The sequence below is a fragment of the Arachis ipaensis genome, chromosome B4 (genome assembly GCF_059453495.1).
Source record: "Arachis ipaensis isolate K30076 ecotype BB chromosome B4, ASM5945349v1, whole genome shotgun sequence".
NCBI lineage: Eukaryota > Viridiplantae > Streptophyta > Magnoliopsida > Fabales > Fabaceae > Arachis > Arachis ipaensis.
The window spans coordinates 29,256,385-29,265,062 of NC_142439.1; the positions used below are offsets into that span (position 1 = coordinate 29,256,385).

The 8,678-nt window shown below is 36.7% G+C and overlaps 1 pseudogene; it reads right to left on the reverse strand.

The window, feature by feature from the left end:
- Positions 1–217: 217 nt before the first annotated feature.
- LOC148567043 (protein FAR1-RELATED SEQUENCE 5-like) lies at positions 218–1,698 on the reverse strand (annotated as a pseudogene).
- Positions 1,699–8,678: the final 6,980 nt, after the last annotated feature.

The window sequence follows — 8,678 nt, forward strand, 5'->3', positions numbered from 1 at the left end:
CATGTCAAGACGCCCAAATTTGACAAGCCAAAAGAATACTAAGAAAATACTAAACTCCACATGCGTGAACTCATCAAGAATGACCTCACAGAGTACTAGTGTGACTAACAACATATAATATTCATATCATACTACTTAGTATAAGAAAGGTCCCTTTAAGAAGTACATAACTTCGACATCATGACTTATGTAACAAACACATGAATGCACCAACTTGTCATTTGTACTTAACGTGTGCGTGGAGTGACCGAAGGAGGTCCAGCACCTCAAAGGCCCAATTCCCCTTTGGCTTGCACGCTTTGGCCTTAATAGTCTCGCTTTCCCCTGTTCCGATGACGCGATCGAACTCACAAGCGGCTTCTATGCCTTCGTCCCTATTAACCTGAGCAGTGCTACCCTTTGCAACCTGGTTCAAATTTGGGGACTCACTCAAAAATTACTTGACAGAGTATACAATAACAACGTTACCAACAATGAATCACCAAGAAAACGAATGTGACACATATAACCACTAGGGGTGGGCATGCTTTGGATTTTCAAAAATCCGAACAACATCCACTTTAGAACCAGTTCTGTAGTTCATGAAACCAAGATTCAATCGGATTAAAAAGAGAGAACATGTTCTAAACCGAATGGAAAAAATAAAAACCGATTCCAAACTGGTTTTAATATGTAAATCCAGCTTTATTTCCAAACCAATCTTGAAATCAGTTTTTGAATATCGAAATTTAAAATCATTTGTTAAATCTGATTTGTTAAACCAATCATCGTCTGTTTGTGGTTGTTTGCACCCGAGAATATTACAAGCGGTCTCTTGTACTTTTTCTTTTTCTACATCGAATCGAACGCGGTGACATCACCAAAGTGTTGGTAATTAACTCTGCTCATTCCATCGGCCTAAAACAAGTTGGTCAACATACCCTCCTTAATCAGGTTATACCTCGCCATTGCCATCGGGTCCACAGAAGCCTTTCCCTCCAAATAAACAATGGCAGAATTTGCGTCCCCATCTGCGATTCTTGCACGCTTAGTCCGGTCAAAGTAGTTATAAGCATTCATCTTTGTGAAAACCAATAGTGAATACCCTCCAGCAATCCCCTCCATGTAACCAAGTATCTTTGACGTTGGTAGCCCATGACTTTGCATACCATCTAGCTGATCCTTTGCCGCACCTGAAACCCGACAGAACTTAGGAATCAAGTGTACCATACACCTAGCTACTAACTCATGGTTGTGCTCAAGGATGACTTTTCGGACCTTCCAATTCGAACTTTCTTTGTCAAGATATATGGACAACTTAGCCTGGCAATTCGTCCGCGTCTCAAGCTTATGACATCTTTTTCTATCATATTTGTTATAGTGCTTTTCATCCCTTAATCCAGCTTTGTTGCAAAAGAATCTCCTCCTAATTAGGTTTCCGTCGTCATTCTTCCCATAGTCTTCCTTGCGTACACCAAACCCATGGCACTTCCCAAACCTCATATAGAATTCATAAGCACATTCCTCCATTCTGAAAACCTTGTTCTCTATTTCAGCTATAGTAAGACCAAATACATCTCCATAATCCGACAGGTCATCCTAGCCATTTGGATCCAATTGCTCAACATCAAATTCATCAACATCTGAACTAACTATGTCGCCAACACAATCACTTTCATCCTCTATGCAGAATTTCTCGCTATGACCAGTGTATTCCATCTGAAAAAAAATTAATCAACAAATAACTCATCATCTAATTTTCTCACGCTCCCTAATATATTTAAAGTACGATCTTATGAAAAGAAAATTGGTACTACTTAATATTTCTACGACACACATTACAAATCCCTTCGGCAGTACTAGGCACATTCACACTAACAAGTATCACTCCACAAATACAACTACTCCTAAAATTGCATCCACCAGATACTCCATCGCAGATACCAAATTAAATAACAATTAGTCAAAACTCACACAACACTTCCATGACTAAATAAAACAAGTGGTCTAATAGATTTCATAAGTTACATTCCCAAGGCCTAATATCACCGATTTCAGTTTATCACAAATCACAAATCATCTACTGAATAACATAAACTGTCATGATGATGTATTTCGTTTGGAAAAAATTGTTCAACTGATTTTCACTCTCTCTCTCTCTCTATATATATATATATATATATATATATATATATATTCTTTTTATTTAAGATCAACAACATTTCAATTTTACTCTTATTTTTTAAGTTTATAATAACAAAGATAAGCTTATCATGTTAAATTACAATGAACTAAATGAAAAATCCAACTATGAAATAATAAATAATACAAACAAATAATTTTATACTATTTTATTCATTCTAATATTTCAACTAAATTAAAAAAAAAAGATAAACAGCATGTTTCAACTAAATTATAAAATAGATAACTAGTTACACCCTTATGAATTTTCAACAATACTTTATATCTGCATTACTTCACAAGTAGTCATATAGCTCCAAAATCAAAGGCATAAATAGCAACTAAGAATTCGTTCAGACACTCATACCTTCAACATTGCCAATTTTACACTGATGGCACACAATCCTCGTATTTCTAACGCTTTAACCAGCCCAGCACGTTGCCGCCTATACCACGCCCACCAAACTTAGCAGACACAACAACCATCAAAGAAAGGGCAACTCCACTGCACTGGAAATAGTTCGCACTTCCACATTGGATTTCAGTTGTTAGTTACCTCTTCTCATATAACCCTACTCCAAGGGGTCCGACACTCACAGCGGGGAAACCCTTATGAAAAACCCGCCCCAATTGAATTTCTTTCTCCAATTCACTTTTCCATTACATTTCTTTTGTCTTCTCCTGTAAAATTTTATTCCAAGTCCTGTAAATTACATAGTCCACCAAAACTTAGCCCATCCACATTTTAAGAAACATTCGACATGTGCAAAAAAGCCCAATAACATGAGGCCCATGTAGAACTAATACTAATTATATATACTTAGCCTAATTACACAAGTTGATAATGTTTCCATGTCACGTGGAGGGAGTTGCAGTTTCTGAATTGAGAGGAGACTGTTCCCTCAACAAGTCACATATGCTCCCTCACTCACACACTTGTCGCATGTTGCGCCTGTCCACGCCATTTCTACACATGTAGAAGTCGCATCAGTTTCTACATGGGAGACTTCGCCATTGTTTTAACTTTCAAGCGACAATCCTTATTTGTCTTCCTCTTTCTATAGCAGTAGCTACCATGACAAAAGAAAATTATTATAAAGATAATGTGATTTTTAACTTTTAATTTAAAATATTGAGAAAGGACGTTTATACACAATTTTTGATTTGAAGTACTGAAAAAGCAGCCATATGTGCATTTTCAATTTTTTGAATTAAACACTTTTAAAATTAATATAACGTATTTTATTTTTTGAGTTATTATTTTTTTTTTGTTTTCAAATTTTTATTTTTATTTTTATTTTTAAAAAATAATTTAAATTAAAAAAAATTATAAAATAGATAAGATTTTTTAATAAACACAAAAATATTTATGTAAATGTCAATTATCTTATATTAAAATAAATAAATTAAAATAATTTGTATTATTCTTTTTTTTTGGAAGCAAAAAGCTCTACAAAATAAGGTGAAGCAAATGAGAACAAAGAACAAATAAAAATAAAGTTATAATCCGTAGTCATCTTCGGCATTGCCATCAACAACCATAGGAGTCAACACCTTGCCATTCTTTGTAGCTGTTCACCGTTCTATTGTTGACATCCTCTACACCCAAGTGCTTGTTCTTGAAAATCCTATCATTCCTTTCAAGCCAAATATTCCAAATAACAGCAAAGAAACTAAGCAACCACCGTTTGCATTCTTTTTTCCCTTGAGAAGCTTCAATCGAACTCTCAAAGTGCTGCATAATATTACTTGAGATCTACCACAGTCTATCTGACGCAAACAACGAAGCACACCACACCTGCCAAGAATACTCACAATTAATAAACAAGTGAAATATGTGCTCTACCTTTTTTTTACACAGTACACAAAAAATATCTTCCTAACCAATAACACCTAGTCGACATAATCTTTCTTTAATGTTTACCCTTCCTACCAATACAAACTAAGTAATAATTCAACTCTTGGTGGAACATTGCCTTTTCATATAGTGCTAGTAAAACTATAACTGGTGATATCATCCGATCCGGGAGTATTTCTGCCTGCATAACCTGCACAAAAGAGCTAGTAGAATAAATGCCTTTAATTTGTTGTCAAACCTTCATATGACACGATCCTCTCTCTCGGTAGTTAGCTTGACCAACTATAAAGTTTCATGGAGTTGATTAAGTAACTCCATCTCCCATTGGAACAACTCCCTCTTCCATTGAAAATTCCAATCCATTCTGACCTATCCCAGAAACCACAATCCCCTATAACGGAATCTCGTTGGTTTGAAACTGAGAAAAGTCTTGAAAAAGTATCTTTCAAAGCACTGCTTTATAGCTAGATGTCCTCCCAAAATTGAAACTTTCTTCCATCCCCTATCTCCCACACAAACCCCGAACCAACTTCTCCCTTGCACTTGGATCAATAATTTGTAACCGACAAATATCCTTTCAAGGACCCCCCTGTTTCGGCATAGGTTGACTAGCAAGCATCTCTGAAGGATTCAAGTTATTACATGAGCACACAATCTTCTTCCATAATGGACAATCTTTTTTTGAAAACTGCTACCACCACTTAAATAAGAGGGTTGTATTCCGAATCACTGCAACTCTAACTCCCAGACTACCTAGTTTTTTCAGAGCCTACAACTGTTTCATTTTACTAACGACATCCCATCTTTTCCATCCTCCTTACTCTACAAAAATCTCCTTTGCAATGAGATCAACTTCTTTGCAACAAACTTAGGCATTTTATATAAGCTAAGATAATACACAGGCAAACTATTAAGGACAGACTTAATAAGAACTAGCTTACTAGCCTTATTGAATGTTTTTGCTTTTCACATAATGAGTTTTGCTTCTACTTTGTCTATCACTGGTTTCCAAGTCTTGATAAGTCTTGGATTTGCACCTAAAGATATTCCAAGATACTTTACTGGTAGTGAATCCTCATTGCATCCCAGCAAACTGCACATCCTTCGCGTCCAGCCTTGCTCACAATTAACTGAAATCAAACTTGTCTTTTCAAAACTGATGCTCAAACCAGATATTATCTCAAAATACCTCAACAGCCTCTTATAGTTTCTAATAGTGTCTTCCTCCTAGGGGCAAAATAGGAGAGTATCATCTGCAAACTGAAGATCAGACAATTCAATCTTATCCCATCCCACCAAAAGAGGCAAAATCCGCCCATTCTGTATTGCCTTCCCAACCATCCGATGTAAAACATCTACAACCAGCACAAAAAGAAAAGGAGAGATAGGATCACTCTACCTCAAACCTCGTTCCATCCGAAAAGGCTTAGACGGGTTCCAATTTGTATCACTCTTTTAATTTAATAATATTTTTATATTTTATAATTTATGTTTCCATAACAAAAATCTCACAAATCATTTCAATTTAAATATATATTATTGGATACTTTATATATAATAAAATTTATTTAAAGTATAATTTATAAAATAATCTATATCATATAAATAAATAGTAAGCAAGTATTCGGTATTCGAATTTTATCTTGAGTATATAATAATTTATTGGTTAGTGACAAATTGTTAAATAGAATTTTGATCTGTAATGGATTATTTCTTGACTTATCGAGTTAAGAAATACCATGAAAAACTAAAAATAGTAAGGAGCCAAATTTTCATATCTCATAATTGGCTCGTGTATTTTTTCTAAAATTTTGAGGGAACCTTGGTAATATTATGTAAAGGCTGCACAAAAAAATCCAGGTCAAAAATCGCACGTTTGCTCCGTTTTTCATTTTTTTTGAATTTCCGGCTTTTCGGGCGGTAAAAAAATCGGCAAAAAAATCCACACGGTGTAAATTCACCAAATTTGGGGGATGGAAAGATCTTATTTTTCTAGAGGTTGTTGCAAAAAACGGCGTCAAAATTCAACCTCTAGAGCACTTTCCTTGAGTATGTCTCCTCACGGAAAAGGATGTCTACCCGTGACACTTTGGTAATGGCTCGGCAGCCTATTATAGGGGGGAGGGGTGTCATGCTGCTGAAACTCGAGTTGCCCAAAGGCTTGCTGGGCGCAATGCCAGTAAGATGCACGTTGTCTTGCCATCCCCTAGGCACACTAGCAAGCACGTTGTGGTTGTGGTGTGCCGCCGGGGTCCCCCGCCCCCAACGGAGGCACCCGCCGTTGCAACGATGGCTCGGAGCGTTGCAACGGAGGAGCCAAATTTTCATATCTCAGAATTGGCTCGTGCATTTTTCGTGAAATTTTGAGAGAACCTTGGTAATATTATGTGAAGGCTGCACAAAAAAATCCAGGTCAAAAATCGCACGTTTGCTCCGTTTTCATTTTTTTTTGAATTTCCGGCTTTCCGGGCGGTAAAAAAATCGTCAAAAAAATCCACACGGTGTAAATTCACCAAATTTGGAGGATGGAAAGATCTTACTTTTCTAGAGGTTGTTGCAAAAAACGGCGTCAAAATTCGACCTCTAGAGCACTTTCCTTGAGCATGTCTCCTCACGGAAAAGGATGTCTACCCGTGGCACTTTGGTAATGGCTCGGCAGCCTATTATAGGGGGGAGGGGTGTCGTGCTGCTGAAACTCGAGTTGCCCAAAGGCTTGTTGGGCGCAATGCCAGCAAGATGCACGTTGCCTTGCCATCCCCTAGGCACACTAGCAAGCACGTTGTGGTTGTGGTGTGCCGCCGGGGTCCCCCGCCCCGGGTCCAAGGTCGAGCACGGGCGTCTGGCTACGGCGAACCCCGATCACCGAAGGACCAACAAGAAGAAAAACACGTCCGTGCACGGCTCACTTAGGCACCACCTAGGGAGCATGGCGTGGTGGAGTTGTGCCTTGGGCACACGCTCGGGGCAACACCTTGTGCTCGGCCCAGGACTAGGGGATCATCCCAAGTCCGAGCACGATGTGGGAACGGCGGGCGGCCTGTGCGCCCCCGCGAGGGGCAACGCGGCTTGCGCAGCCCAACGCTTGGCCAGTTCTAGTGTGGCGCACGACGCGGATGATGGATATGCGTGCGGCAGCGGGTGTCGTGGGCAGGGGGCAACGCGACGTGCTCGTCCTAGCACTTTGAGGGGGCACGTTGCGGAAGACGGTTACCTGTTCGTGTCCACTCCCGAGGGGCAACGTGTATATATATATATATATATATATATATATATATATATATATATATATATATATATGCTATTTTACCAATAAAAGTAGGTTTGTATATATAATGAATAGAGACCACTTCAAAATGTTTTATAGCTTTTTAATTTAATCTTAATCATTCATTTAAAAGATTTAACAGTTCATATATATTTGACCCGCATATTCTAATATATTTGTTAGTATTATTTATTAAATTTAATTATAAATGCAAATATAATCATTATATATATATATATATATATATATATATATATATATATTTGAATCTATTCCTATACATAGGTATTGATTATTTCTTGTATTATTGTAGTTTAGTTATTGAAAATTGATTAATACTCAATTTGATCCCTGAAATTTGAGGTCGAATTCAAATGGATCCCTAATTACAATTGACTCAATTTGAACCCCAAAATTTACAATATTAATAACTCGTATTACTCCTTGAACTAATTTCTATGAACAACATGTTGATTTTGCACATTAATTTGTCAAGATTTGGACTATTCACCTAGGTTTTATGTAACTGAGATCTACTAGGCCTCCTATAAATTTGATGAATTCCCAAAATCCTCACGAAGACGACAATAACAAGTTTAATTTGGAAATTTTGGAACTCTAGAGCAGCAGTTAAGCTTTTGAAAGCTCTAATAGGTCTCGATCACATGGAACCTAAACGAGAAATCTAAATCACAGCAAGTTAATGTATCAAATCAACACGTCATTAATGAAAACTAGCTCAGGGACTTATGTGAGTTACGATTACAAATTTCAGGGTCCAATTTGAGTCCATTAAACTTTTGAGGGTCAAAATGAGCCCGACATCAAATTTCAGGGGAAAAATTAAGTATTAACTCTAATTTCTTTATTGATGGGCTTCAATTTTCTGGCAATCTGGAACCATTAATGGCTAGAGTCCAGCCCGATTAACCTTTTTTTTAATATTGAAAAAACTATAATTTTTTGGGAGTGAGCAATTTTGAAAAAAAAAACAATATTAACCACCAAAAAATAAATTTTAAGTTAATCGTGTTACTTTTTTTAGGGATTGGTCGGATTTTAAGACGGGTCCACAAAAAAAAATGCACTAGTTTATTTTGAACAAAAAAAAAAAAATAGAGGCATCAGTTTGGTCCAGGAGTCGACTAACTTAATTCGTCATTTTTTTTGTTAATCGAGCTAAGTCGTTTAGGTTCGCATTTTACGAGTTTGGCTTTAGAGTCAAATATCCATCTATTTATGTCAAACAAACGAGCTAGTTCGACAAATTTGGCTCATTTTAATAATCCTAATTAATTCAAAAGTTAGCTCAAATTAATCTTTATTGAATAAATTCTAAAATAATTCTACTTAATAATAAAACTTGTACAATCATATGCAAATAAATCCTCATAT